The sequence below is a fragment of the Myiozetetes cayanensis genome, unplaced genomic scaffold (assembly GCF_022539395.1).
Source record: "Myiozetetes cayanensis isolate MyiCay16 unplaced genomic scaffold, myiCay2020 scf1, whole genome shotgun sequence".
NCBI lineage: Eukaryota > Metazoa > Chordata > Aves > Passeriformes > Tyrannidae > Myiozetetes > Myiozetetes cayanensis.
The window spans coordinates 28577494-28600337 of record NW_026086604.1 but is presented as its reverse complement, the minus strand read 5'-3'; positions in this window follow the sequence as shown (position 1 = coordinate 28600337).

Below are 22844 nucleotides of genomic sequence, written 5' to 3'. Positions count from 1 at the left end.
ATGCAATACATCAGTAGTGTGGGGCTCCTATGGGGTATTACTCAGGAACAGGGGCCATCTAAAGAAAACAGACCCAGAGTCAAATTCAGTTTAATTATGGAATGAAAGGGCTATCAGGATCAAGGTTGCATGTAATGCTAACATTCTTACATCATCCATGAGATTAATTTGCAACCTCATTACATATTAAACTTGCAATTTTAGGTAGCAATTGTAGGGTTTGGATTTGCCTGCTGATGTAATTCACAAACCATAACCTCCCCAATATTTTATAGTGATGCATGAATAATGCAGTTATTTTTATTCTGTCCATCTTGCATTCCATGATAGTTAAGCAACACATCAAATGCGCAGCTATAAAAGCAGATTTAGAAAAACTACACTGTACTTGAAACTATTTGTAGTCACTGGGAACCATATAAATATTTGCACTTGCACAATGCATTCGAAAGAAAAGAGTCTGGTATTTGTTTTTGCAGTCAATTGTGCAGCACGTTTTCGTGTATCATTTGTCTTAAACCTGTGATAAATCACATACAATTCAGCTGTTTTGGGGCTGGTTTTTTTTTTGGGGGAGCGTTTGGTTTGATTTGGTTTGGCTTATTCTTTGTGATAGAGGTTTTTTGTATGGTTCATTGGTTTGATTTGGTTTTTGTGGTTTTGTTGTTTAGGGGGTTTTTGTGGGGTTTTTGCTGTTCTTTTTTTGTAGGAGATTTTTTTTCAGAATTCATCAGGGACTGAAATGATGCATTCTACTGTTTCTAAAGTTAAGTTATGAGTTGGAATCTGAAACGCTTTTAACAAAAGGACTTCCATAACAATATTGCGGTGTCCACTGACATAAAATATATCCAGAGCCATCTTCCCTTGGCCTTATTTCTCCCTAATTTTACTGCTAGTAAGTTATAAGTTATCCAGAGAATCTACCTATATGTTATGAATCAAACTGGCACCAGAGGTGATATCATTTAAAGTAGAGCTTCTGGTGGTCTTTTATTTCATGTTTATTAAGATTATAACCAACTGCTTAAAAAAAAGTCCATAGAACAGCCAAAAGCATCAAGCCAAAAGACATAATGTATATTTGATTTTATAAACATCTTGCTGTGTCTAATCCAGACACTATACTTATTCTTGAATAGACCGTTTTGTTTAATAAGCATTTATCTATTGTTAATGTCTTTGGAGAATTCATCTTGGGGTTTGTACTGAAGATAAATGCAAGCGTGCGAGGGTTTATGAAAAATGTCTCAGCAAGTGACAGGAAGCCTGATATGAGTTACCACAGTCCGCTTCACATGTGGGGCAATCTACTACTTGTCTTGCATTTATTGTGTTTTCTTGCTAGGCATTTTCTCTTTCTTTTTCTGAGACTCTTTGATACTATATACTTTTAAATACCGAACATTGACAGTGATTCTGAAAAGAATGCATGATATAGAAAATGAGGCAGAACTACAGATGTAAAGTGTACTACAATAAAATAAAGAAGAAACCACAAAGATTTTTTTTAATGATGTGTACATGAGGGAAAGGAATCAGAATTTAAAAGGAATTAACTGAACATCAACTGCATGTCCCAATGGTACATGTCATTTTAGCTCACTAGGGTGATATACATTTTATTTAGAGAACTATTCAAAGCTGCAGTTAGAAATTCTCCCAAGAATAAATGAAATTCTCAGAAAACGAAGTGTCATTGTTTTGTGAGGAAAGTATATTCTATGCATATCTGATATATGAAATCTTACCTATTCTTTGTATGCCTTATACCTGGGATGATAATAAATAATGTATTGCGGGTGTGGAGAGAGCTTATAGAAGTATGGTAAATTAGTGAAAAGCCCCATGTGACCTATCAGCCAAGTTCCTAAGACAGGTTTCCTTCTGTTATTTTCTAATTAGTAGCAACATCTCCCCTCCTCTATTGCATATTTCCCTTAGCCCACAGTCTGAACTGAAGGCAGATCTGTTACAAACTCTATTGTAGAATCTTCTGGATGTCAGTAGTAGCTGGAATTAAATTAGATTTAAACTCTTGCAAATTAATGAGTAACCTTGAGGTGCTTGAATGTATCTGGTATGTCAATAATGTAATGTGCAACAGAAAAAGGATGAACTTTGCTCATACACCATGTGGAGGCTTTCCCCTGTGAATTTTATACAGTGAATTATTTACTAGTTATTGAATTAATCAGACAATTTTTTTACTTTTTGGCACTTTAAAAATCTGATATTTAAAATCTGCTTATGTGCTTAATAGAATGGACATCACATGTAAACCTGCTCCTTGGTGAGCCAGCCCTGCTTGTTTAATGCAAGAATTCAAAAATAAAATAAAAGAGCATTTCCCCCTCAGCATCAGCAGGTGAGAAAGCGCACTGTGCAGCAGACACCTTGTGCAACTAAAGAGTGTCAGAGGGAGAGCAGAGATGGACTGGAGTGCATCCGTCTGGCTGTACTCAGGAGCTGGATGAATTTGAAACATGACCAAGTCTGAGTGGAATAATGGTCAGAAAGCCAAGAACAATTACTTCAGATTACAAAATGCTTGAACAATTTACTTCACAAGACAACTGCACAGCCTCCTTGTGCTAAAGGACTATCAATACTATCTTTGGACAAAATTTGATGAGAAGAGGTGAAGGGGTGGTGGTGGCATGGGGGGAAGTGAGATTCACATTGTGAAAGATGAAAGCAGCAAAGTATTTAAGTAGAAATGTATTCCAGTAACCAAAATCCCTGCCCAACATCATCTTTGTTTCAGAAGGTCTGATTAGTTAACATATTCCATCACCTTGGGAAGAAAGCTGAGGTAAGCGGCTTAATTTATAAATGGATGGAACAAACTTATTTAAAAATTCTCACTACGTTATCATGAATCATGTAGGCCTATTAAACTAATTGCTAAGTAAATTTAAGCAGTATTACTGTAGATTTCAGTGAATTTATCATCAATCTAAAGAGATCTTTGGTGGTCTCATGCTGCCCCCCACAGATATGTCTCAGAACATTCATTATGCCATAATTACAAAGTCTCTTTGAAGAGGCTAAAAATCCCAAGACTCCTCTCATCAATTATTTTCACCTGTTAATTCATTTTGTGTGAGGTAATAACCTCAGCATAATAACAAATGTGCAAGTACTCCGATTTTGCAATTAAAAGCAGCAGGGCTCCTATTTTGATCATACAGACTGTGACATCCATCATAGAAAACAATTTGGGCCTAGCGGGATGACAGATGCCACACTGATGGCTCTACTAACTAACTGCCTGTCCTGGAAAAAAATGGTCCCGTTTCAGGCTGCAGCTGCAAGCTATCTGATAGCTCCTGGCCAGGCAGCCAGGAAAGCCTGCAGTGACTAAATTACTGAAAGGTAATTTTACTTCACAAAATGAGGATTTTGGAGCCATATATGTATGCATTCCAGTGGCTGGTGTAATTTGGAAACAAATAGTCCTTTTCATTTGAAAATGACTGGAATCGCTGCCAGTGTTCAGAGAGTATTGTTTCTCAGCCTTTTACATGAGAATACAGTGTGATACTCATTATTTCTCCCCTTTCACATCTTATTAGACACAGAAGGCAAGGTGGTTATCTCTGCTTTCTTTAGCTAAATCCGCAGAAGTAGGATTTCTTCCAACCTCTGGACAGGTACCTAAATAATAGAAGAGTGCTCATTTTAGCCTTTCAGTTTGTATCAAGGCTGAGTGAGTCCTGTCTGGGGAATGATCCCACTATCACCACCGAGCGTTAAAGTGATATGCCCTCATCTGAAACTCCACTAAAAACAATGAGGCAAACTGCAAGCACAGGCAGCTCATTAGCCTCGGAACTGATTCGCCAAGGAAATAATTTGATGTTGAATTAATGACAGAAAAGCTGTTGTCCTGACTGGAGGGGGAGGTTGGGGGCTAGAGGAAGCAGGGGGTACATAGACTCAGAAAAGAACCCTAGAAAATGCAGCCAATTTATTTTCCTCACTACAGTGCATAATGTGATACCTCAGTATTGGACCAATTAGCTTAAAACATTTAGTGCTGAAATACTGCAAATTCTGAGTAAGCAAGATGACTGATTGAACCTATAACTTTCCAACAGGGAACACACGATGTTGCTGTCAACTAACATGAAATATGTCATTATGGTCTGGAATTTTTGAGTTTATTCTTATTTGTGTGTGTCCCCCCCCCCCCCCCTTTTTTTTTTTTGTTTGGTTTCGTTTTATCCAGTAAGTCTAAATCTGGTGACTGGGCAGAAGAAACTGGACTAAGTTAGGTCTGCTAAAAGCAGCAGATGCAAATTATGAAGGAAAACCGCACTGCTGAAAGAAAGGTGGTAGGTATTGCAAGGATTATGTTTTCAGATTTCAGCACACTAATGCAGAGCAACAAAAGATCAGCAGAGGGCCAAAGGTTAAGTATAGCATGAACTTTCTCAGTGGCTGTGCACCTTAAGATGAAAAGATAGCCCTGTTTATGACATCTGTAGACTACAATGCTTACCATTTTATACTACCCTCCTACATTCTCTGCAGACAAAGAGCTGTGCTCAGCTTCTTGAGAAAAATCTACTGTTTCTTACTCCATCATATTACACTCGTAAACCCTGTCAGCAATAAAGGATGTATGGGTAGGCAGAGACAGGGATGTGCAGCTAGTAAACTCCATAATCATACCAGAAAAGACACCAGAATTTTAGTCTTTCAATTGGTTCTCTATTCAGGAATCCATGTCTCGTGGAGGTGAGACTAATTCTCAGGGCCAGGGGCTGTTCCAGCTTCTGGCAAGACAGCATGACTGAGGTGTTTGTCCAGCATTTCCAGATACAGAAAGGAGCCTTTCCTAACCAGACACAGGAGTTACAATGCAGAACATGTGAGATTTTTTTTGGTAAGATTATACTGCTATAAAAGAGAACAAAAGAGATTAATCAAACAAGCAAATTAGTATTACCCGTCTTAGATGTTCTTTAATGCAAAGCCAATAGTTCTTGCCCTTTATGCGGATGCTCCTACAGTAACTAATGTACAGTAGCCATCAACAAATTACGACTTGTGACACTTTTGCTGCTGCAATATTAAGCCCAAAGTCCTGTGGAGAAAATATATGGTTTTTATTACCAAATTGTTCTTGTTTACAATTCTAATATCCTCTTCATTATCTACTTTTCCAGACATTTTAGGCAGTTCTGAAGACCTGGGGCAGCACTAGTCCTGTCATAAAGAGAAATTAATGTTGTTAAAGATGGCCTAGCTGCCCTCTGGGACAGCTGAAGATGTGAAAATATAAGGTTCTGTTTTAAAGATGAAAATGATTAAAGGCACAGGCACCTTGCTCTTAGTGTAGCCACTAAAACTTTTAATAAAATACTTCAGCAGAAAAAAAAAAAAAAAAAAAAAAAAGCTGCTTTACTTCTTCCACTATAAGTCTTAAGAAAAAAAATGAGAGCGAGGGGAAGGAAGAGGGGGAGAGAGAGAGAGAGAGAACTTTGTTCTATAAGAAGAGGCTTGCTTTAAGGACTAATAAGCGTAAAAAGGACCTCATCATTATAAAGAACCTATTCGTCTCAGCAACAGCTCACTTAATAAAGACTGGATGATAGAAAAACCAGTAGAGCTGTCTCCAAATAGCCAGTAAGCTAATTAGGTGCATTGTAACAGGTAGCCCTTACAAAAACTGACAGGCTTAAGCCAGCATGCCGCAAATACTTAAGAACATTGTAGCAGATGTACAGCGGTTATTGTATCCTCTTCAAGGCTGTTGCTGCTGCCACAATTTTATAAGCTTACGCACCTCAAGCTCTCAAAGGAGCTCAAAATGGGTTTCAGTGGGAAAAACGAAAAGGAAAAAAAAAAAAGAAAAGAGAGAGAGAGAAGAAACACAAACCTGCTGAAGATATTATATGAGCTTTTAGGGGTCCCAGACCAAAGAGACCTTTCAGAAGGAATGGTTCAGCTGCCTGGAAGAAAATGGCAGGAAACACAAAAGACAAGAGCATAACCTTTGTCCTAGCAGGGATGGAAGAATATCTGTCAGAACTTCACCTTCATAATCTTGCCCACCTCAGTCATTTTTTACTGGTTAAATGAAGGTTACAGGATTTACTCTGAAGACACAACGTCCCTTTCTCCTTAAAAATATTGTTGAAGTTGAAAGGCAAGTTTACAGCCTCATTTCCCAAAGAGTCATATTCACTGCTGTCTCTTTTGTTCAGTTTTGTTTGTTTTCTCTACTTTAGGAACAGGTCTGATGTTATGGTTGTGTCTCTCATATGCTTTTGATTTTCTAGAAATAATCTCATGTAATTGATGGTATACAGAAGCCTTTTGAGGACTTCCAGGTCCCTTAATGATAGTAGTAGTGCTGCAAAGGAAACTGCTGCTGGTCTGGACACTCTGGGTAGTCTAACTTCCTATCATTGGAGCTGGGATTGTGGTACTAACTTGCATGGATAAAAGTCCATGGCAATAAGAGGTCTGGAGACAAACAAAGGTTTGCTTTCAAGCAGCAGTGGCTCTTCAGAAGGCAGTGGCTTCTGCTGAAAACCACGAGGGAACCAGAGACCTCAGTATTAGAGAAGCAGAATTATGCGAGTACTCCCCCGCTCAGGCTGCATTTGCATCGACCAAGTGATGCAAAAAAATCTCCGTCAAGATACCTTTTTTCTGATCTGCAAAGCTAACTTTATCATGACACCAAATGTAAATTAATATCTGCTAGCATGTATGTGAAAAAGGTATTTTTCAATACATTCTGTTATCAGCTTTAAAATCCTTCCCATCCCCTGGGGTGAATACACTGAATAACACTGTATTTCTGCAAGAGAAATCTAGTACTATATTCAAGACTGGAGAAAAATACTATGAGCCTTGCAAATCCATAGACAGTTACAGAAGTAACTTTCCTTCGGAAAAAATATCAGTGTCAAATTGTGGTCTACATGCTTTAGAGTTCCAAACAGGAGTTATTACTTCTGGAAAAGTAAACTACTACACCAAAGTAATTAAAACATATTCTTGCTGTGATATAGACTATGAAAGTGTTAAGACTTAGCAAACAGGATTAATTTGTAATTATCAATGCTCTTTCAGGGGTGAGTATATAGTATGACGATCTCAAGTAAAAGAGCATCTGAATTAGGATCAGCCCATACTATATTACTCACACATTTGCTCACATGTAAGCTATTACTGAAAAGCAAAATTAAAAACTGATAAGTTAGAAGGTGCCAGAATTAAGGTCCCTGGTACAACCTTAATTCACTCATTGAGGCATATGTATGGTAATGTGGAGTTTAATTACATGATCAAATTATTTACCTTTTGTAGAAAGTCTGCCTCATTTATTCTGTCATGTCGTGTCTTAATAATTTTAACAAAATGACACTTTTCAAAATCTTTCATAAATCCAGGTGTATTAATTTCTTTGTGTACTTTCTGAGGGCATACACTCGCAAAATATCTGAAACACTGGTTTCTTTCCACAGAAACCGCTTATGTGAGGAAATTACACTATCTCCTTTTACAGATTCAGAGCTAAGGAATTAAAAAAAAAAAAAATAACATCAGAAATTTCTACTGATGTTGAGTCCTCAGGTGAAGGAAAACCAGACATTTAAATTTTGAAAGAATTTGGTGGATTTTAGATAACTTAATATTTTTTTGCACAGCTCCTGTAACTGCAGTTATAACTTTAAATGCCCAGCACATGAGCAAAACAGTATCTTAAGAATATGCATATAGGACATATAAAGGACATAAAATATTGTTTTAGTGTACTTTAGACAGCTTCCCAAGCAACATATACGAATACTGTGGCAGAGACAGATACAAGGCCCAGATGCCATGTCAGCACTCAACTGTCTAAGACATGAGGCTCCCCTTTGTCTTCTTCTAGTCCTTTCCCTGTCCACTTCATGATCCTCAGTATGCCCAGTACGTGAGATTTCCCCACAAATTTGATTGCTCTCAAAAGCATCTTACATCCCTTATACTAAACATTTGTTGGAAAAATAAAAATGTGTTACATAAAATAAGGACTGAATCTTTGTATATACACACAAAAGAAATCAACAATACTTTTAACAGTTCTGTTTCCCAAGTATTAAAAAAACCCAACCAATTGAATACAAACAAGTTGCAAACAAAGAAGCATTAACATGTTGGTCCTGCTGAATAGAGTAATATTCTATCATGTAATTGTCACTGAGATGATTGCCTCTATCAGCACATTATTGTGTTTAGGGATGCTGATTTAGTCAGTTCACAAATGACATCAGCTATATACCTTTATCTGTTAATAGTAAAGAGATAAGGAGAGATTTTACTGAAATGGAGACAATGGAGATGTCAACCTGGGATAACAAGTCCTCCTTCTACGACAAATAGTCACAGATCAATCTTGCTGGGGCTGTAGTTTTATTCCATACCCCACTAATTTTTGTGATTTCTCTCAATAAAACTGTTAGGACTTTGAAAAAGTTATAAGAAATGAAAAGCAATTCTGGTGGAAAGCACCTTAGTAAGTTAGCAAAACTAACAGCTATCCTTCCCTTATAGAATTATGACAGTCAACAGGAATTGTTGAATTATAGCTTAATTGCTATAATAATGGTAGACATGAGAATCTGCTGACACAATTTTGGAAGGTAAGGAGTATTGAAACCTCACCTGTGGGAAGAAACAAAGAGTGACAAGATGGGGACTTTATGCAATTGGCAGATATTAAGTGAGATTGCAAAAATTAGTAAGGCATGAAATAAAACTTTAGTCACATGAACTGCATCTATGACTGCTTGTCCCAGTCAGAGTCCCAGAGTGGGAGCTGCAGGAAAAGAGTTGCCTCAGCCACAGCTCTAGTCGAAGCTCTTTGGAGAACTGTCCATGCAGGAGATTCTTTCTTTTCGTACTCCCTCTGAATTTCAGGAACTCTCCTAGTCAGCATGGACAGCAGTAGGATCATGATTCCTCATTCTTTTTGTCGTCTTCTACACAGAGGATGTAATTAGGGAGTCTCCCCTGGGCTTTGCAGGGTGCAAGAATTACAGACTTCATGAGACCAGGCCCTGGTCCACAGTGAGTAGAATTTACCAGAGATCTGTGAATTTACATATAAAGTTACTGTTAAAAACAAAACCAAACCAAAACAAAAAACAAAACAAACAAAACCACAAAACACCAAACCAAAAATAAAAAACAAACAGAATGAACACACAAAACAGCAACAACAAAACCCAAAACAAACAAAAAATCCCATACAAAACCAAACCAAGCAATAAACGGAAGAAAAATCTTGTATCTTCTTAGGACACCATTACAATTCACATCTCTTAGATATTTATATAGGAGGATTGTATGAAAAATAACATATATACTTAACATAAGCCATTAAAAACATATTGACTCATTAAAATAAAGTGATCCAAGAACGAGAACTTCTTACATGTTGTTTTCATTTTCTTTAAAATATAAGTGGGTAAATATATTTCATAATGAAGTTGACTGAAGACTGGCCATTATTATTATTATTATGACTTTCATGTCTTCTCAATATAAAAGAGTTGTAAAAAATAATGATGTTATCTGTTTATTAATTCTTTATAGATAGAATTTCAAGCTTTAAAGCAAAACAAAGCCCAAAACACTCAAAAAAGAGGGGGCGATGTGAGATTGAGACAAAAAAAAAACCCTCAGTGGTGTAAAACAGCACCAGATGTTAAAATGTCTCAGAAATCAAACAAATAAAAAAGGAATCAATTAAATAAATATAATTCACAATGCTCCACAGTCAGTATAAACATCAAGCAAGCAACATCTCTTGTCAGTCCATGAAAGTAGAACTTTTTGGCCTCAACAACCACATGCTGAGATTTCTAGATTTCTTGTATTTCCTATAGAAATAGAACACTAAGAGATAAAAGTATGAACTTACTAGCCACGAATAAAGTTCTTCAGGATGCTATGAAGCATAAAACCACTGAAACCATTTCAAAACGTAATTTAAAATGATGAAAAATATGCAGACTTTTCCAGCGCTTTTCTACATTAAAATAAGATATTCTAATACTTTGTATATCAAGCTGTATAAACAGAAGATCTATTGGTAGTTTCTCCATTAACAGAGTTAACAGTTGTGCAACTGCAGCCCTACATCAGCCATTTGTAAAAAAAAAAAAAAATTCTTCATTTTTTCTGTAAGTTCAATAATATGTAGGAGTAATTTGATCAGGGTAAATTAATCTTATACACTTCTGCAATGAGTTCTTTTGGAGGATGGTCTACAGATTTTCATTATGCAAACATATTTTGGAGATATTTTCTTTTGCGTTTTTGGTTTTGTTGTTTTTTTGTTTTTTTTTTAAAAGAAACAAAGCCAGGTTTCCACATAAGAAATATGGGGGATTTTGATATGTAGGTATTCCTCAGCTTCAAGAAACTGCCAATGTCTAATGTAAACTGAACAAAATTCTGTCTTGGTCCTGTGTCTTTTTCAGTCCCTTTCCACAGACAAGAAATGTGACATTCTTTTAATTGTGAACAGTACATAGTCTTCTCCTATTCTAGAGAATACAGTAGCATTTTGACAAACCTTCTTATCTATCAGTTGTGAAAACAGGGTCTTCTCTGTCTGAATGAAGCATAAGGCAATTTTAATTGCTAATTGCAACTGCAATTGAAGAAAATGTCCCAATCTGACAGGCAGGTAGAAGAAGACATGAGGATGGGAAAGAGGCAAGGAAGGAACCCATCCCAAAACGTCTGGTCAGAACAGTATTCATCATCTCATATCCCAGAGTGTCTGAGCATGCTTCTTCTCAACTCTCACTGTGCGAGGGGGAAAGGCTAATCTTCAGTTTGTTCCCTTCCATTCTGTCATGCAATACTGGATAGTGGGATCACAAGTCCTGATCTACACAAGAGGAGAAGAGTGCCTTGTTTCTCACTTTCATCCTTGTACGATAATCCAGCTCCAAATTAAGATCAAGAAAAAAAAAATTAAAAAGTGTGGGTTGTTTTTTTTTTTTTTTTTGTGTAGTTTTTTGTTGGGTTTTTTTGTTTGTTTGTTTCTTTGTTTGTTTGTTTGGCTGGTGGGTTTTTTTTGTTCGGGCTGGTTTTGGTTTTGGTTTTGGAAATTATCTGCTTTTAGAACTGTAGCACAGATCAGGTCCAGTCTATAAATTCCATCAGCAGGCTCCTTCATCATAGACAGATTCATTTTTTGTGTTGTTGATGTTGTTCTCCAAGGCTGGAACAAGTGTCTAATCAATTACTTGTAGAATGAAGAAATATCTAAACTGGAACAGTGATGACAGAATTTCCGCACTTCAGTGTTTGTTTGGTTGGTTTTTTTTTTAACATCACTTTTGCACACAAATTTGTTACTACTTAAGCTGTTTCATTCTCCTTCTATTGCTCTCAATTAGATTTCTTGCATCTGGACTCTGCATCCCAGGTGTATTAGATCATATTGAAAGCCTTCCTTCTGCTCTTTGTTCTAACATGCTCTTTAACTGTAAAAGATACTGCATAGCAGAACACTTTGAAGCAAAAGGTCAAAGAGCTTCCCAAATTAGCAATGGTCACTGCTGGTCTAGATATCAGCTTATTTGTTGTTTGGATTTACCTGAAGTTTGCGGTTTGCTGGGCTGTTTTAGGAATTGTACTCAAAGGATTATTTGAAACAGTTTGTATCATTCAATCTCTTGTTAAAAGACTGAAATCTGAAGGTAAGCCTGCTCTGCAGCTTTCTAACTTGTCTGACTTTAATTGTAAAGACAAACCCTTTGTAAAGGATTGAAGAGGGGCATTCAAACATTGAAAGTTTCGTTCCATTGTATCTGAGGACGTAGGTCTTATTCAAGATGAGAAGGGAAAGGAGGATTAAAAGCTTAGAGCAAAGATAAAAATAAGTTTGGAACAAGCTTACTGGAAGAAAGAGAAACAAGCTTGTTGTGACCTTGCCACAGGGAAGAGAACAGGTTTACCAGGGCTTTCCAAGAAGGCTAAGACAAAGACCATCTTGAAATTGTGAACCATTTGCTTCTTTAACCTGCCCCAGTTTTAAATGAGTCGACTGTGGTTAAAGCATTTAGGAAGGGTGAAGTTTGATCTCTTCTTAAAAGTGCTGTCAGTTCTTTTGTAAAAACAAAAATCTGTAGGTAGATTCATTTAATATAGTTCTATCTTTGCAAAAGAGCATGCTTAACCTTGCAGCAACCATAGCTGCACAGATCTGTGATGTATTACAAAAAAGAAAATGCAATAGTATCCCACATTTCTTCAGTAGCAGAACTCCATAAAAAAGGGAGGAGGCAGCAGGGTAAACAACAACAAAATCCTCTTGTTTAATCTATGCTACTGGCTTACTTTTCTGTTGACTTGGATTAACCAGCTACAATTACTACATAGAAGCCAAAGGGGAAAAAAAAATCTCTAGCTAGACTTTCTTCTGTATTTCTGATAACCATAGAAGGCTGCCTTGCCAGCAAGAGAAACATATAAAGTTCAGTTTCTTTCCACAGTGAGATAAGAGGATCTTAACCAGTGACTGTGAGCACTCAGTTTCCTATTTCACGCTTAGTGCATAAAACTTTGGTTAACTCTCTTCGTATGTCGTGGTCTCCTTAACATGAAAGCTGTCACTACTTCTGACTCTGGAAATCTAATTCTATTCGGATATTTCATTTTCTTTTATAGGAGACTAAAATATTTTTGCAGTAAGGTGGAAAAACTTTTTTTCTCTTTTTTTCTTTCTGTATGTTAATATCTGCAGATGCACTCATTATACCTGCAGATTCAGACCCTCTTATCTACCAGCTTTCCTGGCTTTGAAGTTGCCACCCAGAGCAAAGAGAAGAAAGGACTTCTGAAAAAAAATCCCAAAACAAAACAGCAGGCTGAGAACTTAGTACTGTTTCCATGTATAATTTGGCATTGGGCAGCTCCCTCATCCTTCCAGGTTCTCCCTGCCTCTAGTACCAGCGAGATTCTATGCTTGTTGCATAGAAACTCATTTCATTTTCCTTGAGGTGATACCTCTTGGTTCCAGGCCATATCCCAAACATGAAAACATGATTGTTTTTCCTTACTTGGGCAAGATTGGATAGGGACAGATATTTGAACATAGGGGGCACAAGGAAAAGCAATAACTGATTTTGATTATGTTAATGGGGCAAATTAATAGCCATTATGTTGGCAAGATTCAAGTCTCCCCTTTCACATACTGGTCTGTTCAAATGAAATGCTGGTCCAAATAAATCAGAGATAAAATTGCAGATTTCTGCAGTCTGGCTTTTGCTTGCAACAGTCATTGATGATAAACAAGATGCAAATAATTGTCCCGGTCAGAATATTTTTACCTTTCTTCATTTTACTGCTTTAGAGCTATTACCTCCTTCTTCTCATCTCATGCTCCCCTTTGAGCTTTCTTTAGTATCAGATCAATGACTGTAATCGTCTTGTAAACACCTGATCCTAAAGGAAAAAGGGAAAGTGATTATCAAAGCCAATCTATTTAAAGACACTTCATCCATTTCTACCTATAACTATTAGGCCCTTATAGCCATATAATCTCAATAGCTATACATCAGCTGTGAATACAAAATAGGTAGATACAAATGAGCCGTATTTTGCATGGCTAAGCCACCTGGGTCCTCTGGTCAAGGTTGAACTGGGCTCAATGGTTACACTGTCTCTTGTAATAAATTAGTAGTGCTTTGTGCTGTGCCTCTAGCTGTAATAAGGATACATGCATTATGAGTGTCACCCTGTCTCTGAGGACAATTTTAATATAGCTTAGACAATAGCCTAGCTAAATAAACAATGAACCAATCATGATATAGAAAAACAGTGTAAGCTCCAGGGTATGGATCTTTGCAAGGGAAAAGAAAGAAGCAAACAAAACATTGAAAAGATTGGCAAGCAACAATAAGAGAGACACTTATAACACCCTAGATAACCTATGAGAGTCATTTTGGTATCACTGTTTAGGATCTAATTCAGCAAAGCATATAAAGATAAATATAACATTAGGTGCTTACTTAACCTTTATTAACCAGCTTTGAGTAACAAAAATATACCAAAAGTTAAAGTAACTTTTAGTTGTTTGGTGAATCAAGGCCTGGAATTCCAAAGTATAACCCTGATAAACAAAGTGATATTAGCATGTTAAAGTAGCACTATTATCACCATTGCCAATATTCAGCTAAAGCTGTAGTCAGCAGTGTGATAAGAGGAAATCTAGAATGGATGAAAACTAGAATAAAGATCTTGACCAGACTATTTAGAACTGTATAAATTTTGATTCTCACAGTGAGGATGAAACTTACTCAGACAACTCCTGTCGTTCACTTTTCCTGTGATTTAGACCTTTTCTCTCCTTTAGTCCTAGGACTGCAGTGTGGCCTCCAACTTGTCCTATGACTTCTGGTCAGTCTGTTTTCTGAGGGTGCTGTATGCAGCGTAGTTTTGCATACCTAGAAGTCCTTTAAAGGTCCTTTTCAACACCAACTGTTCTATGATCTTCTACTGGGGGCCTAAGCAAAAATAAGTCTCAGTAAAAAAATCATGGAATCATAGAATGGTTTGAGTTGAATGGAACCCAAATTACTGCCTTTCCTCTCACAGAGTGTACTCTTCCTCTCTGACCAAACACAATGGACTTAATGAGAGAGGAGAATGTGATAGATCTGGTTTAGTGCATAAAGGCTTGTAGCTCACTTTACCAAGTTGCCTCATCAGCTTAGTCTTCTGTTCATTCAGGATGTCTTTGTACCTCCAAGCAGTGTGTGATACCCAGCCTTATCTGTAGCCTGTCACTGAAACCAGTATTCAGTAAAGAATTACTAATTTTGCTACAAAACATTAATTTCTTTATGAAATTAATTTCTTATGAAACATATTGCTTAAAACATTCACTAGAGTGTTTCTTCCACAAATCTGAAGTAATTAAGCTTTACAAATACTTTCACAGAGTGGAATTATTTTTATCCTTTTTTACAAAAATTAAACTAATTCACCGAGGATTTAGGTTAAGGAGAAGAGTGTCTATGAATTTTGTGTCCCAGAATGAGATGCTTAGATCTCAGTTCACAGGACATTTAGTATTTTCTACCACTTTATATACTTTTATGCCATGTTATTTACAGCCTTACAGTCAGACACAGTTATGTTTCTGAGACCAAACGCTTCTACAAATGTGATAACTGTCAAGTAGATTAATAGGAAAATGAAGAGTATATTCAGCAGTCAGTTGTAAAAAGCTGAAATGACTTATCTAGCCCCATATGGGCACTCTGGTAAGAAGCAATTTTCAAATGGGATATCTAAGTACCTGACCAATTAAACAGAGTTTTCCCTTTTGGCAACCCTAGTCTAATTTTTACAGGCCTTCAGGCTTCTTCAGCAAGTCCATTTTCTTGCCTTGTCTCTACTTGAAGAAGACACATTTTTTAAGTTGAATTCATGGTATTTTCTAAGAACCAAGCATGTCCCTGAGACACTGGGGCAGGTAAAATAGACAGCTGTAGATAGCTAAACTCAGGGGCTAACTGTGGGAGGAAATGGCATGATCTGGCAGAGCTTGTGTTTGTTATTGTGGAAGGGTGAATGGAATAGTAAGGGGCAAACCCCAGAGCCACACAGCATCCAAAAACAAGGGAAGTCTAAGAGTGGCCTCACTGAAGCATGGCAGTTGAAGGGGACCCATGTAGGTGGCACTGGAGGATGTCTAAGCCCCCAGGTGTGGCTGGGAGCCTGGTGGTCACATTTACTTTCTCTGAGGTTAGGCAGGACCTGAGCGTACCCGCTGGGTCTGTGGCCTCTTTCTGACTTCAAGGGCTTTGGCTGCCTGTGCTCAGGACAGCTCCCATGCCTTGGTCAAAGCTGGGAGGAAGTGCTGTGAGGAGCCCTCTCAGGGGCTCCCCACTCTGCTTGGAACCCTCATCCTGGGTCCTTGCCTGAGTTGCAACACAGCCACGTACCTCCTGATCCCAAGTGACTGTGGTCCTTGGGCTGACCCTGGACCCCATCACCAGCCCTGCCCTGCTCTCTCAGCTGGAGAGGTGACATGGCACTAACCTACCAGCCTGGCAGTCACCCATGACACCCATTTTGGCTCCCCTCAGGGAGCCCTGTCTGCTCAAGTAGTCATGACTGACACTGGCCTCACAATTTTTACTCCCACTGAAAAGGAAACCAATTGTGTAAGCCAAAGAGGAGCCACATTTTACTCTAAAAAGATCCCACAGGCAGGCAATTGGAAGACCAGATATCCAAGAGACATGTCATGACCAAATTTGTCTGCACTGCCCAATATGACTGTATTTGGTGTACAATCAGTAATTTTTCCTGATTTTCCACTGCTATATTCACCAGTAGTCAGAGGACATCTTGTTCCAGTGAAAAGTCCTGGTGTGCAAAAGAGTAGATTTTTTTTCTCACCTTCTTTCTTGGAAATGACTGTACCTTTTGTATTTGAAATTTTCCCAAAACAAAACCTGAGATGTCTGTCTGGCATAAGGAACTTCATCCTGAACAGTTTAAGTCTAACAGTACTAACAATACTAACAACACTAACAATATAGTAAGAAAGAGCTTTATTATAGAGACTGTTAGTCGGTCTTATGTATAGGCATCATTTGCTGCATAACCTATAATAACAGATTAATAATAAAGGCTGATGAAGAAAAAGATTGCACATGAGAGCATCATCTATTCCAAGAACTGTCTCTTATACATAAATGTAGTCAAAACTAACTTATAAATGACAGTATCAGAATACAAACTTAGACCTCTTTCGGTCAGACTTTCTGTACTGATTTGGAGGGATCTAGCTTATGACATAAATAACCAAATGCCATTACATCAGGGAAACTTTATCAATACCCCCAGAACTTCACCCACTGTTTATCTCTTCGAAGTCCTGCCCTACTCTATGCATAGAAACTTCATGTCTTCATGGATGGTTTAATATATTATATAGGCGTGATACATAAAATACATGCCTGTCCCAGTGAGGTGAATGAATATGTTATTTAAAGGTAGACCATGAGTCTCACATGACTTTCAGATTTTATGTGAATGTTAAGGAGGTTATTTCTTCCGAGCTCTCAAGAAAGAATTAGATTATAAAATTAAAATTAAAGGTGTGAGACATAGACAATAGCAGTGATGCTAATTTGTTTTATTATATACACATCTATGAAAACTGCCTACCCTTCATGCAAAGAATTTTGCTAAGATCATGTGGTACAGTCATAGAAAATTTGGGGGGAGCTTCCGAATGTGGAGTTGCAATGCTCTGGCAACATATTTACATTTTATGGAATTATACCTGCTTTTACCTGGCACCTAAGCAACATATGTGTCAAAGAGAATTAAGAACCTGAGGCAGACCAGTGCTGCTTTGTAATAAGTAAGTATCCTGTTTTATGTGACTGATGTCATTTTGATGTCAGAGGAAGCTCACTGCTTCAAATTCATTGTGCTGGTTAGCATGGAAAGCTGACATGAAATGGAAAAGTATTTGCTTAAAAGACTAAGTAGGCTATGCTCAGCATTGAAACACTTCCACAATTCAAGCCCCAGCCTTTTAGAGGACAGAGGGACAATCTGCTACCCCTAGCACAACCTACTAGTTCAGCAGATGCTTCAGTCCAGTCAGAGTCTAGACTTAAGGAGAATGGAGTGACCCAAATGTGCTCAGTGTTACCACTGAACCAGCTGAAGAGCTGGTAGAAAGCACCTGAATTACAGTCAGACACCCAGAAAAATGAGTCATGCTGTTTGCTTCTGATAAGAGAGAAGGATGCAGCTTCTCTCTTTTCTTATTGGGCAAGAGAGTGACAGGAGGCAGGCACTGTGCCAGAACTTGACTAAAAACTGCTGCAACCTGTGAATCTTTTTCCTTTTATGAAAGGTCTACTACAGATGTGGGAGAGGATGGCAACAACGGTGTTGTACATTGTCACACCAAAGTACCAAGAGTATCTCTGTGTAGCCTGGAATAGTCCTGAAAAGAAGTAGATGTGAATCCTGCAAGTGATGTAATTCTATCAAAATAATGCAATGCCTATGCTACTTAGCCGTGCACTTACTAGTGCAGAGTTAGCTTGTGCATCCCTGCATATATCACATTGTAAAACTGAGGAAAACAATAAATGGGAGAGGATATGGAGAGGGTGGAATGCAATCCTGGGAAAAGCAGCTATAAGGGCATAAGCTGGGTCATGCACACGCAAATAACCATCTACATGCAAGCAGACACAGATGTACCTATTTGTCAGCCAAAGTACTCCTGGCAAGCATTTTAGCAGAGGTAACTGATGAATGAATTTCCTGGTCCTCTGCAGCTTTTGGGCAGCAATGACTCATTCATCCCCAGTTCTGAATTGTGAATAAACCCACTTCTTTAGGGAATAAAAACTTTTACAAAATTTTATGAGGAACTACTCAGACAGTCTTCTCTGAATAAACCACTCTTCTTTACCGTAAAAAAACATTGCTGTTTGCAATCTTCTTAAACACCTGCTCCCTTGCCCACTGTACACTGCTGATGCCAGCTTTGCTAGACTGAATGGTTTAAAAATCATGGTTTGTGCCTTCAAATCCTGAGATTAGTTTATGTATCATTAGATTTTTTTTTAAAGTTTTGGAGTCAAGCGGTTTTGCCTTTCAAGATCTGAGCCATTAGTGCAGCTGAACGAGTAATAGTTTCTGAATATTCTGATAGTGTTTTCTGAATAATTTCATAATTAATTGTAAAATTGCCAGCTTACTGATGAATTCAGTGTGTTTGAGAAATGAGGCAACTTTGCCAGAGAACTGAATAGCCATTTCGCTGTATAGTGCTTTGGCTGCTGGAAAATAAAATGAAAGGTGGACTGGAACCCAGAGTCGTCTTAGTAGATTAGTGTTTTATTGTCTATCACTTTTATGAAAAACATTTTTTGAAGTCAGATATCATAAATCATTATTGATTTTCTCAGAGAAAATTTTGTTTGGACCTTTGTCCATGACCTCAGAATTCATTGCAGATGAGAAGAGAAAGCACAGATTTTCCTGGAGTGAAAACTCAACAGCAGAAAGCAACTACAGTGTTACAGCTGTGGAAGCTGTACTGTTTGATAGTGTGAATGTTATCTAAGTAAAGACTTCAGGATAAAGATTTTTTTACTCTTACCAGTGATGTTAATTATTTAGATGGAATATAAATATATTATCCTGGCAATAAATACATTTCACTAACATTGTAGTCTTCTTAATTAAGGTAATCTGTATCATCCCAAAAAAACCTGTTAAATGTAGATAGAAGGGATTCACACAGAATTCACTCAGGCTTGGAATACACATTCAAGTATTCTTAGCTTTCCTGCAGAAAGGGCATTTTTGGGGCTAATTTGGCCAAGAAGAGAAATTTGTCACTTGCATTGTGCAGTTCCACCAAATGCAAATTCATAAATATAATAGGATGCAGTTTTTATGAGCAGTGTAGAGTATATGACAGAATCCCTTTTCAGTGACTAAACAGCTCAATAAATAATCCTGCTAAAGGGAAGGAATTTTCTGTTTTTAAAGGTGAGGTGCATGAAAGCTTCTATTGTACTTGTTTTCCTCCACCTCCTTTTTTCACAACACAGAGTTAGAGAGTGGAAAAAATATAATTAATAGTTTGGGATTTCTTAAGCCCTGTCATAAAAAAAAAAAAAATCTTGCACAAACTGGCTTGTCTCCATCAACAAAAATTAAATTTCAGAGGAACCTAAAGGAAGATTTAAACCTTTCATTATGAGAAACAATAAGCACTATTGAAATGTCTATCTTGCCACAAATAAATGATCTAATATATCACTTGGTTAGGAACGGGTGATTACACTCCTTCAGAACCCAATAAGCTCTTCCCAAATTTAGGTGCTCTAAAAAGGTTACAAAAAAAAATACTTTTATCAAGCAGCCAATAAAAAGTGAAAGAAAACACTTTTTAGATAGCACATATAATTAACCTGGAAAAATCATTGTCAAAGGACGTTATTGAAGTCAATTGATTATCGGATCTTTAACAAGGTAAGATGTGAATATGAACGATGAGAATATTCAGCACCTCATTAAACTGAGGAAAAATGTGGTAGGATTTTGCACCCTCAAGTGTTAGTACAGAGACCAGTAACTAATTGATTATGGTTAAGAAACTTCTTAGGCAGAGTAATTCATAATCATCCGCTGAAGAACTTTGACATCTTTATGAATGATGTTCTACTTATCAGTCTGAAATACTGTAAAGGACCTAGACACTTCTGGTACAGAGTAGTACTTGATATTTCATGATCCCTAAAACTTCTTTCTGCAGTCAAAAACTGTATAATGGGTGATTCGTGTGTGCTTGGCTTGAAGGGTGAGAAGGATGGCCATTTATGCTCATTTATAAGAGTTGAGTGAATGTAAGTTGGTCCAGGAGAGGTTCATGTTGAGTAGAGGTCTACAGCTCTGCCAAAGCCTTTCTCCCTCCCAGCTAAAAGACCGCACCTGCAGTGCACCCTGAAGATGTCAAAAGAATGATTAGTCACAACTTAGTTTTGTTTTACCCTAAATCTAAGTCCTTCCATGTACATGTGATAACTTCAATCATAATGCAGTCCTTAGCCTTATTTTGCATTCGCAGTTGTAATTATATGAATTTGGATGGACTCTCTTTTACCTGTGTGAACTTTGAATTAGGTCTTCTAGAAATACCCACTACATGTCTTGTTTTCATCTGGTTTTTGATGTTAATAAGTCTAACAATAATTTATAACTCAAATTTCTATAGGGAAAGAAACCTGTTAATATATGAATATAGAGCTGGGGCATCATTTCCATATGTGATGAGTTTTTATAAAAGAAAAATATTTGGGGCTGATTTATCTTTCTAAAATATGCATTTTGTGATTAGCACTAGAATTACTTCTTACAGTTTCAAAATAATTAAATATGAGGAAGAAATGTTCACTCATTTCAAAATGAATCCATCCAACAGGGCACAATAGACACAGTCATATTAAAACCTGGATCATTACCCTTCTTTTCCTGCAATTAAGGACTCCACAGGATGTGGATGTTCCATTGATATCAGTCAGTCTAATAACACTTTAATTATTTTTTAAAGTCAGATAAGATGCAGAATCTGAAATAAAAGTGGCTCAACACTGTCACACAGGCACATCGGCTTACCTTCTCCCTGCTCACATATCTTGCATATGCTTTCAGAAAACATGTGAGCAGTACCACGCACTCTAATGCTATCTTACTGAGAAGTAACCCTACGTCTATCATGTCATTTGTTTCCTTTAACTATTCCTCAGAGATTAGTTTGACTAGCCTATTGCTTCATGTTTGGATAATGTAGCTAATCCTTTCCAGTTTCATTATTCTAATCACTTGCAAGCTGGCTCCCTTTTGCTGTACTATATGGCAGCCAGACAGTGCTTCTGTCCTTTGTAAAGTGGCATGCACTGAAAATGCAGAACACCTTTTTTGTAGCCTCTATTTAAAAGCCGGGTTTGGCAGCTGGTTTAGTGTATATTTCAAAACTACGTAGACAGAAGGGCCTTTGGGAGATGATGCTTTGCAGCAAGCTGTCTTCTTAGATGAGTGCAGACTTTTTAGATTTTCACTTCCAATTGCATTCTATCCATAATTTCTGTGTTTAATTGCTAGCTATAAATGTGCATGCCACTAAAATATCTGAAAACTTTGAAAGGTTTCATTTTAAAGTGTCCCTCTGGTGATATAATATACTTTGTGAGAAAAAGATATGTTGGTATTACATGCACTCAGCACATTCCCTCTATGATTTCCATGTCATGACTGCACAGTTTATTAGTAAAAATGTTTGTGCTATCCTCACGATTTCAAATTCAGTGTAACCTATGAAAAAATCAACCAGCATTTTCCTCCATTTTCATCCATAAACACACAGAAGTCATCGTAAGTGGCCAGAGAGAAAAAATGCAGACAACAGTATAATGAACATGAAAATGCCCTAAAAGGTGAAGCAAGAGCCAGAGAAGGAAAAAACCCACAGTTTTTCATTTGTTCAAGGAGGTAAAAACTTTGAATTGTAGTAGGAGGCAGTCCCATTTTACTACCATGACTATTACAAGAATTCACCACAAATAGATAAAACCACTTTCCTTTTCACTATTTTCAACTTTCCAAAACACTTCTCTACCTCAAATACGATGTCTATAAAACTGAGGCAATCATTCATACTTACCTAACTGCTCTCATTGAAGACATGGAAAACTCTATGTTTGTCACAAGGTAAATACCAGTTCTTACTCCCATTTTAAAGATAAGAAAACTGAGTTGTAAAGAGATGAATTTTCCACTCTGAAAATTTCCCCTCAATTACCATGACCTAAACTGAACTTCATATACCATCCTGAACACATATCTGAAGACTTCCACTTTCACCTTTTTTTTTTATATATTTTTTTTAAATACTACCTACTGAAAGAATGTCAATCTTGTTTCCCCTTTGGACACAACTCCAAATCATGGATTTATGTGATGCAAAGAGATGGTGGAATGAATTTAAAGATCGGTTTCACCCACTACATATTCTTCCTGGTGTTTTTCCAAGTGTCTAGATTTCTTCAGAAAACATCCTGAGTACATTTGTTTGGCTTCACCTCCAAATTACCTATTGCATCTGTCCAAATATGCACTTTCCAAATGATCAACTCCATCAGTCACAGAAACTTCCTTTTCTCCCTCTCTTTTGTCAATGGTAAAGGCTCTCTTCTAAATAAAAAATAATAATTAAAAAACCACCAAACTTCATCTACCACTGATTGTTACCCAAG